Raw genomic sequence first — 9,706 nt, forward strand, 5'->3', positions numbered from 1 at the left:
GTGATTCAGGGCAGCTCTGGACCTGATCTCTGAGCTTGATCTATTTTAAAAGAAAGTACTAATGGTTAAGCAATTACTGATTAATATTTTTTCCTTCTGTATTACTTTAATAAACACATACGGAAATCAAAGTGGGATTTTTTTTTTTTAAGTCTTTATTCACTGAAATATATTTTCCTTGAAATACATGTTTTCCTTTACTGTTTATTAAATGACAGATACAAAAATGCTCTCTTTTTAGGAGGCTGATCTTTCATCCCAGAAGAAATCAACTTTTTGTAAGGAAAAAACCAATTGCAACATGGCATATAAGTCTCATGTTGGAGCCTGGTTGAATCATGAGACATTAAGGGGGATTGCTCCCCAACTCAATGAAACCTCCTTATCCAAATTAAGAAGGATGCCTACTAATTCGTGCAGATTAATTCTGTGGATATGAGAAAATTTGCACTTGGTCAGTTTTCATCTCATGACCTTTTCAAAAATAATTTCTCAGGTGATTTTTTTTCCCACCTCTCCAGTATTCCCTCAGAGAATTCCTGTGAAAAGAAGTAATCTATGGAAACACATTATTATCAAGCAGAATTTGCTTTTCAGAGTTGAGCTTTCTTTAACATGACAGCGGATGTTTTTGGCATGGGCAATGTAAACAGTGGGACAATGCAGATGCAGAGAGAAACATCCCAGCACTGCTTCTGAATTTTAAACTGCTCTTAAGACATGCTATTAACAACATAGCTACCCTAATATTCTGTGATTCATTTCTGTGGGTAGTAAAACACATACACATGGCTATAGGCATGAAGAGGAGATCAGAGACTTTCTTCACTACTTCTACTCTGCTCTGGTGGAGGTTATTTGGTTGCAGACTCCTCTCATTGCTGCAGTTTCAGCCTGAAATTTAACTTTGTTAACAGGAAATTTCCTCAGCCATGCTGAATGGGGCTGGAGATGTGAAATGTGTACTATACCTTACATTCTTATTCCAGCAGAAGCTTGAGCCAGGCCCATTTTCCTTGTCCTGCCTGGCTTGGGGCATGTTGGGAGCCCACACTCACTGCCAGAAGTGCTGTGTGTGCTGGCAGCGTAGGGGACACTGCCACCCAAGCTTGGAGAGTGTTTGCTAGGTCTTGACAGAACGGGGAAAAAGAGGAATGAGTACAGTTAAATCCAAGGCTTCACAAGTCAGTTTTATTGCAATTTGAGTTTGTTTGCAGCAGCAAAGGGCAATGGGAGTACTTGTGTGGATTGTTTTGATGGTAGACATCATAGACATTTTTTATGAGAAAGTTAAGATTACAAAGAATCCCTGAATAAATAGATTTGTGCCTTTATTGTCAAAAATTAGTGTAAGATTAGGAAATAATGTTTTGAATAAGACATTAGCCCAGCTTTGATCTAGCTATGTACTATTCTCAGGACCTTACAGAAATAAGTTACTGAAACAATTTTATTGTTGATGATAAACTGATCACTGAAAGTTCCAAGAAAGACAAAGAATGACTGAAAATTTAAGAAAAGAACAAGGAAAACAGATCTGAAGTTTGGCTAAATATATTACTGTCAATGAGAAAAATGTGAATGTGGTCATCCAGCAGTTTGATAAACTTTATGAAAAAAAAGAGTACATAAGAAGACTGAGAGAAGAGATTTTCTCCTGAACTCAAAAGTACTATGAAGTCAAACATTTACACTTTATAAGATGCATTTATTCATGTGGGGTTTTTTATATGTGGACATTTATGAAAAACAGATATTATTCAGAAGAACAAAATTTTAATGTGAAGTTTTGGGTCAAAGTGGGAGAAGACCTAATAAAGAATTCTAAAAAACTCCAAAAGATAAAATAAAACTATGCAGAAACATGATTAACAAAATATCACCTGGGGGAAAAATGTGAGAACTTACAAAGTGTATTAATAAAATGGAAATATAAATGTCATTTACTGAAAGGAAGCAAACTGTTAAAATCATTAGTAATTTAAAAAGAAAGGAGAAAAACTAAGATTAAATCTCGGAATAATCTGTTTAGAATAATTATGCCACTGAAGAATTTTATATAGTTACATCTATCAATTAAAAGTTCCTGCATAATTTTGACAAAATTTTTTTATTCAGTTTTGGGTTTCACCAAAATAAATTTATCCAAGGAAATTAATTTGAACTTTGCTCTAAGTCAAGCATAATAGTTAATGGTTTTGGCTGATGAACATCTTTCCTCAACAATAACACAATTGATCAAACATCTTAGGTAAAAGCCAGCATGGATGATGACATTAGCATGTCATCATCACACAGACAACATCAATTATGAGAAGCATAACTCTAGCAATACCAACTATCTGTCATCACCTGGAATAATTAAAAATGAAAAAGCTAGCAAATGACTGGGGAAAGGATTTAAATATTTTTCTTTCTCATGTTGCGCCTCAACAGATATTGTTATGGTATTACTGACTCACATTTTATTTGATAAAAGTCCCCATAAAAGATTTTGCTGTCATGAAGGGAAATCCCATGCAAACAAAGACACCTTTTATAGTGCCACTATAGGCAAAATTTTTTCCTGTTGCTTTTGCGTTCTGTATAAAAGTAAATAGAGAATAGTTTGGGTTGGAAAGGACCTTTAAGGAGCATCAAGTTTATTTCCTGCTGTGGGCAGGGACATCTTTTACTGGACCAGGTTGTTCAAAGTTCACCCAAGCTGTTCCTGAATGTATTGACTTATGAAAATTAAAACACTTTCCTGGGAGTTAGATCATGCAACTAATTTTAAAACAAAATTCCTCCTCCAAAATGATAAAAATCGAAAGTATAGGATGGTGTTTTATCAGAGCACACCTAGTTTATTTGCAGTTCAGATAGTTTGCTGACAATTGTGGACTATTTTCAGACATATATTTTGAAATTCATTACCAAGCCAATGTTTTGTAAGTTTGAGGAATATTATTAGCACTTTATGAAATTAATTCTTACAAATCTGTGTTAACTCTACCACAATCTCTATCCTTTCATGAGGAATGTGCACATTTCAGTGGGAAGAGGTCTGAAAACTCTGTGCTGTTAGAGAATTAGATCACGGTGCAAGACCAACAGTTCTGCCTTTATAGCTGCTCCAATGTGCACATGAGCTCTCCCAGGCTGTGAGAGTGTCTCTTCTAGAAAGGCAGATCTGCTTGTCCGTGCAGATCCACTGCACGTTAGACTTTGGGTTCACACAGCACCAACTACACGTCATTCAACAAGAATAAACGTGGAGCTGTATTTTAATGAGGCAAAAAAATTGTTAAATGATAAATTAGGCCTATAAATAATTTGAGGTTTGTGTTCTGATTTTGTACCAGGGGCACATGAGAGCAGCCCAGAGGACACATCTCTTACAAAATGGTATTATTGCCTGTTCAGCCGATGAGCAGAATATGCAGGAAGATGAAAAGCTTATGAAGGCTTCAGGGTTTTCCCAGCCCATACTGGTTATTGGCAAGGGAAGTTTGCCAGAATATGAGAGGTGTCAGTTTCCAAAAGGCATGTGTCTGTTGTCCTTAAAAGGAGCACATTGGACACCATGTTCAGGAGTCTGAGGCACTCGGTGAAGCCTCTGGAATGAGGGTGGAGAAAATAATTGGGCAAACTGGAAGCATGGCAGCTCCTTCATCAAGAGAACTGTACTTACAGAGAGGTCCTGGCCAAGAAAATAACATGCTGTGGAAGCTGAGTTACAGGCTTGCCTGACAAGTGTCCAGGATGGGTTCTGAGTATGTGGAATTTGACTCACCTGGTTAATGTCATGCTTCAGCCTGGAAAAGCTCTCAGCAGAACTTGTTTGCTGTAGGTACAATATCTCATTGATGAAGCTAAATTGGTTTCAGCTCTGAAGTCACACTGCTCACAGCTGCTTCAACGGTGAAGAGAAGCATTGTCAAGGAGCTGTTTGAGAGAAGCAGATTGATGTAGAAACAGTTTGTATAATGAATCTCAAATAATTGAGACTTCTTAAGCTCTCAAGGTATGCTTCAAATAAAGGACACCCATATATAGGCCCTTTATTGTTTTAAAATCCCATTATTTCTTTTTCTTTTACTTTTTTTTCATGAACAGGAAGTTTACGTGTAGTTTATGTCTTGGAAATTCCCTTTTGTGTCACTGGGCAGTGATTCCAGTGGGAAGAATGACAGTAATGGAGTACCCAGAGTAAATGAGAATATTGGAGAACCTCTGTGCTATCTAGCATCATTGGAAGAGAATAATTTGTTTCAGAAACTTGGAAGAATATATAGTGATTTCCATATATAGAATATATAGAATATATAGTGAAGCACTTGAACTGAAGCACTTGAACTTAGAGCCAAAGAAAATGGCTCTAAGTACAGGTCATCTTGAAAAATCATCACACTAAAGTAATTTAGGTACAGTGAGTTTCTATTCAAAGTGAGAAGGGACATGTTTACAATGAATAGTGAACTTCTTGCCCATTAAAATTTTCAGTGTCGAGTAATTGGATTTTGTTTCTTTTCAGTTTGTTTGCTTTTATGCAGTAAGGAGTGTGAAAGTGTATTCAACGTGTCAGATTCTTTCCATTCAGAAATACAAACTGAATGTAGGTATAAAATGTGTTTCTCCTCTCATAATATGACAATTGATTCAATCTGGTTTTTGTGAACTGCTTCTCCAAAAAGCATCAATGATCTCTTTCAAAGAGAACTTTCTCAACTGCTCTGTAGTGTACAAAAAGAAATGCAAGGAATATTATGAAAATAAATGGGGTTTAGTGTTCTTTTACAGTTGCTGTTTAGTATGTCAGGACAAAATTATAGGAATACAACACCCAAATTATTTCAGAAGCCTCCCAAGTCTCCATCTTCAATCTGCAGATAAATATCACATATTATTCAGAATTTTATGCTATTGAAATTCCCAAAAGGTACTTTTGTTTTGATCCTTACCTCCTTTTCCATACAAATCTCATTGTCCCTGATAGCATTCTGCTAAGCTTAGAAGAGTCTGTTCCTTAGGAGATTCTTTGAAAAAAGAAAACACACAGTTTAAAATACAATTACAGTTCCATAAAGATTTACTAACCTAGTTTTTAGAGCATTTAGAGTTGTTGGAACAGTTGTCTGTTATCCCCTTGCATATGTACTTAGAAACTGGAAAACTTCAGGATGGGACATGTCACCACACATCCAATTCCACCACTGTGGAACTGCACTCAGTGCAGCTCTGCTTTCACTTCTGTAAGAAGAAAAAGGGAAAGAGGAGTGTTTAATTCTCTCTATATGCTGTATGGGGATGTTAATAGAATTTTCAGTTCCAAAAGCTTTTTTGTTTTTGAAGAAAAATAATGAGCAGCAACAATGGGAACCAGCCAGGCAAAATTTCCTGTACCTGTTAAAAGCTTTGCAGAACTTGCAAGTTCTTGGGGAATTAGTGCTTTTGACTTAATTTTTGTGCTTTCTAATTTGTGAAAATTTATTCTCAATGGCATCTTTCTAAAGGTGGAAATCAGTATTGGATACAAAAGACATTTAATTTTTCCCTGGCAATAATGAAAATAATGAAGCCCTCTGATCCCAGCCACTGGCAAATTAATACACAAATAAAATTAGAGATGGTTTCCAATTTTTTTTTAAATGATAAGGAGTGAAAGCTAATTATTCAATAAAAATAATAATGTTTAAAATACTGACAAAATCTTGTTTTGTGATGGGTACATGCTATACCAATTTACTTAAACCCTAAGACCGAAGGAGAGGAGATAGTTTCTTTGCTCGGTGCTCCAGGTCTTTTGTAGCTGTTCTTGACTCCAGAGAGCTTCTTAGGATTTTTTCCCAAACAAGCAGAGAATAAAACAAGTCTGTCCTACCACAGACATCTAAAAGTCAGATGCCTTGAATAAGGTCTTGTAGTCAGTGAAGAGAAACACTCTGTAATTCACCTCAGCCTGGTTAAAGCACTTCAGTTGAGCAGGGTGGGAGTATATCCATCTATCTGTAGATTGTGAGACAGAGGTTATAGTGACCAATTTAGATACAGAAGTGCAAAATCAGAAGGAAATCCCACAACAGTGCTTACCCAGGCCATTTCTGGAGCTTTCTTGTCTTTCCCCTACAGAATAGAACTTAGTAACTTTAGAGTTCAAGTTTTTCTATATAAAAATGTTAGTTCTTACAAATCTGTGTTAACTCTACCACAATCTCTATCCTTTCATGAGGAATGTGCACATTTCAGTGGGAAGAGGTCTGAAAACTCTGTGCTGTTAGAGAATTAGATCATGGTGCAAGACCAACAGTTCTGCCTTTATAGCTGCTCCAATGTGCACATGAGCTCTCCCAGGCTGTGAGAGTGTCTCTTCTAGAAGGGCAGATCTGCTTGTCCATGAAGATACACTGCTTTTTTGGTAATGCTTCTCATTTTTTTTAATCAATAATTTTGAAAATTTAATATATAATTTTGTAGAAGCATAAATCCTTCAAATTTCTTTGAGAAGATTCTTTTATTACATACCTTTGCCCTGTTTTTCCACAGATTTCTTCCTGTTGAGTAATACCTTATTCATCTTACAGTTCTTGTTGTGATATGTGGTATTTCTGTTACTATAATTAGTCATATATTGGTGTAAAAAACTTTCCCTCTAGATTGGCTGCTCTAATATAGTACTTATCTCATTCTATAAACCTATCCTGAATAATCAACCTTTGACAAGAATATATCGATTTTTCTTTTCCTCTTTCACATTTCTATCAATCCTGCCTTGCTGCACGTTGTACTAGAGTCTGCATGCTTTGAAATTTTCAGAAGTATTGCTTAACTGAAATGTTTTTCTTAGTCTGGTAATATTACCATACTGTCTGTGATGTTCCAAAGGTTTTTAATTTCATGTTAAGATGAAAAGTGGTACAGTAATTTACAAGGCCATTGACAAGGTGTGGTGGGTTGACTCGGTTCACCAGCCAAGCACCACTCAGCTCTTCTGACTCCAGCAGGACAGAGGAGACAATAGGAAGGGCAAAGGTGAGAAAACCTGTGGTTAAAAACATTTAATAAGCAACATAAAGAGAAATAATAAAATGGAATAAAAAATTAATACAAAAGTAAACACTGACCACCTCCTGCAAATAGGTCAATGCCCAGCCAGGCTCTGAGCAGTGTCTCTCATCCCAAAATACCTGCCTCCTCCCCAAGTTTTTATTGCTAAATCTGCTTTTATATGGCAGAAAGTATCCTGCTTAATCAGTTTGTGTCAGTTACCTTTATTGTGTCCCCTCCTAACTTCTTGCACACCTTCAGCCTACTCACTGGGAGGCAGAGTGGGAATATCTGGATGCCATGGAAGGACTTCTCAGCAATAACCAAAACCCAGGTGTGTTATCTGCATTTTCAAAACAACACATGGTCCAAACCAGCACCATGAGAGACCGCCATGAACCAAATCCATCCATCCCAGCTCAATCTCTAGCCCTTAGTCCATACAATGGATGCCACTCTCAAGTCTTACACTATCCAATACAACCTTACTAAGCACCACTCTCTTTCCTGTCACGTGATACACATATGTACAGATAGGATTCTCATAGTCTATGGGTCACCCCTGTAAAACATCCATAAAATGCCCATTGAGTTGTGTGATGCATGACTTGGCCTTCAAGTGTTGTGGTGGCTGCTCAGGACAGGAGAGGTTGTGTGAAATTGTTGCCTCATGTTGGATCATTGCAGTGCTTGTCTGTCTTCTTGCACAGCTCATTCTCCATTGCTTCAGGTGATTCTCGACTTCCTATAACATGGAAATCAAATCAGAATTTACTTTCCCCCAGGGTTTAATGTCCTTGGGACACACAACAGATATCCCCATTCTCCCACATTACCCATGAGCTGTATCCAGGTCTGTGAGCAAATTGCCCTGTAGCCCTGGCACTGATGACCTGCAGGTGCCCTGTGCCAGAGACTCCAATGGAGTGGTGCATCCTGGCAGCAGCACAGAGAGCATTTCTCTCATCTGGTCCTGCCTGGAGTGGCCCAAGGGGACTGCATGAACTATATATTGCTTGAACTGTGCAACAGTTTGATGCTCAGGGCTTCAGTCAGAACAGATGTCTTGGATCACTCAAGAGAAAGAACTCACAATCGGACTGCGAGTCCTGGAATATGCATTCTACAGAAAATCATAGTGCCTAGGAAATTTTATTTTTTGTCAGCTAACCAGTGGGGACATGACTTCTGTCTCATTTTATCTGTTGGGATATGATGATGCCCCTCTTGCCATCTCATTCCCCATAACTGGATCTCTCATCTTCCTTTGTTTTATTGAAAAATAAGCTTTTGGAACAATGACAATTTTTCTCTCCTTTTTCTCAAACACTTCTTCTGCTTTATTGTCCCACAAAACTTTGTTTTGGAGCATACAAGGCCTTCTTCAAGTATTAAAGAGAAATAGCAGTCCTCAACCAAACTGCAATTACAGCTATCTACACAAAACTTCAGCATAAAAGGACCATTCCTACAGGCTTTTCTGAGGTCTGAAAAAATGAACCAGAAAATTCAACTACTGGGAAAACACACAAAGGAAGTCCATAGTTAACTCAAGACATAACAAAAATAAATTAAGCTTTCCAAGAGGGCTAGGGATTAAGATATCAATAGTGACCCAGATCAGCTAACACTTCATAGCACAACTAGAAATATTCTTTATTCTTAGCAACGCTGCCTCTTTTAATTTTTTTTCCAGTGTTGTCAATATGTCCTTATTTATTTTTCAAATTGAATTTTTTTTTCATAATCATTCAGTTACACGTCAAATCACATTAAGACCACTTTTGTCTTCACATGCAGAGCTGTATGTTCAAAGTTCTTTAAGCAGGATTGCATATCCTCTCTTGTTCCTTCTTCCTGCCTGTAAGGAAAGTTTTCTCCCAAATTGCATTCTTCCAGAAAGCCTCCAGCTCTCCACCATTAAACTTACTCCACTGCATATTCATTCTCTCCCTAACCATCTATCTGTCTATTCTCAGGGTACCTGCAGAAGCTTGACTATCCAGAAACATCTCAGCATAGTTTGGAAGGAAACCTCCTCAGCGTAACACCTTGTTCTCCCCTGACCATCTCTGACAGCTGACCAGGGACCTGCAGGCAGGTTTGAGAATTTCAATGTTAATTATGCAGGACAATTTCTACTTTTCATCAGCAATATTTTATTTGAATTAGTATTGGAAGTATCTTTTCTCCTTTGTTCTGGACTTCTATCTCCACACAGCATTTAGCTATAGCAGTGATTACCTAAGAATGCTGAAAAAGCAGATTTTATGGTTTAGTACCAGCTGGAAGGTCTTATCTTTGTCCTGCTGATTACAAGTTTATGATTCAAAAACATTCACAAAAATATGGGCTAGAAAACTAAGCAGAAGAGACCTCTTAAGGATGCCATTTGAAATATCTTCAAAGTATGAATGTACAACAATTGCAACTGCTCTTCAAGAAGAAATTTTAAAAAATTATTTGTACACACAGGCATAATTTCCCCTAGAGCATTTCTTCTATGCTTACCTCTGACTTGCTCTTGGTTTATCTAAAAAGTTCATTGAAGAAAAATAAAATGCATATAATTTACATCTTTGGTCACTAAGTGAATTGCTTGAAGAAAAAAGAAAACTAAATTGAGTTCATGTGACATCTTTAATTTCCATTTCTGTCTGATCAGTCTTCTAGAAATTTA

The sequence above is a fragment of the Melozone crissalis genome, unplaced genomic scaffold, assembly GCF_028551555.1.
Source record: "Melozone crissalis strain CALT ecotype California unplaced genomic scaffold, PUWL_Pcris_2 ptg000004l_1, whole genome shotgun sequence".
In the NCBI taxonomy this organism is placed as follows: Eukaryota; Metazoa; Chordata; class Aves; order Passeriformes; family Passerellidae; genus Melozone; species Melozone crissalis.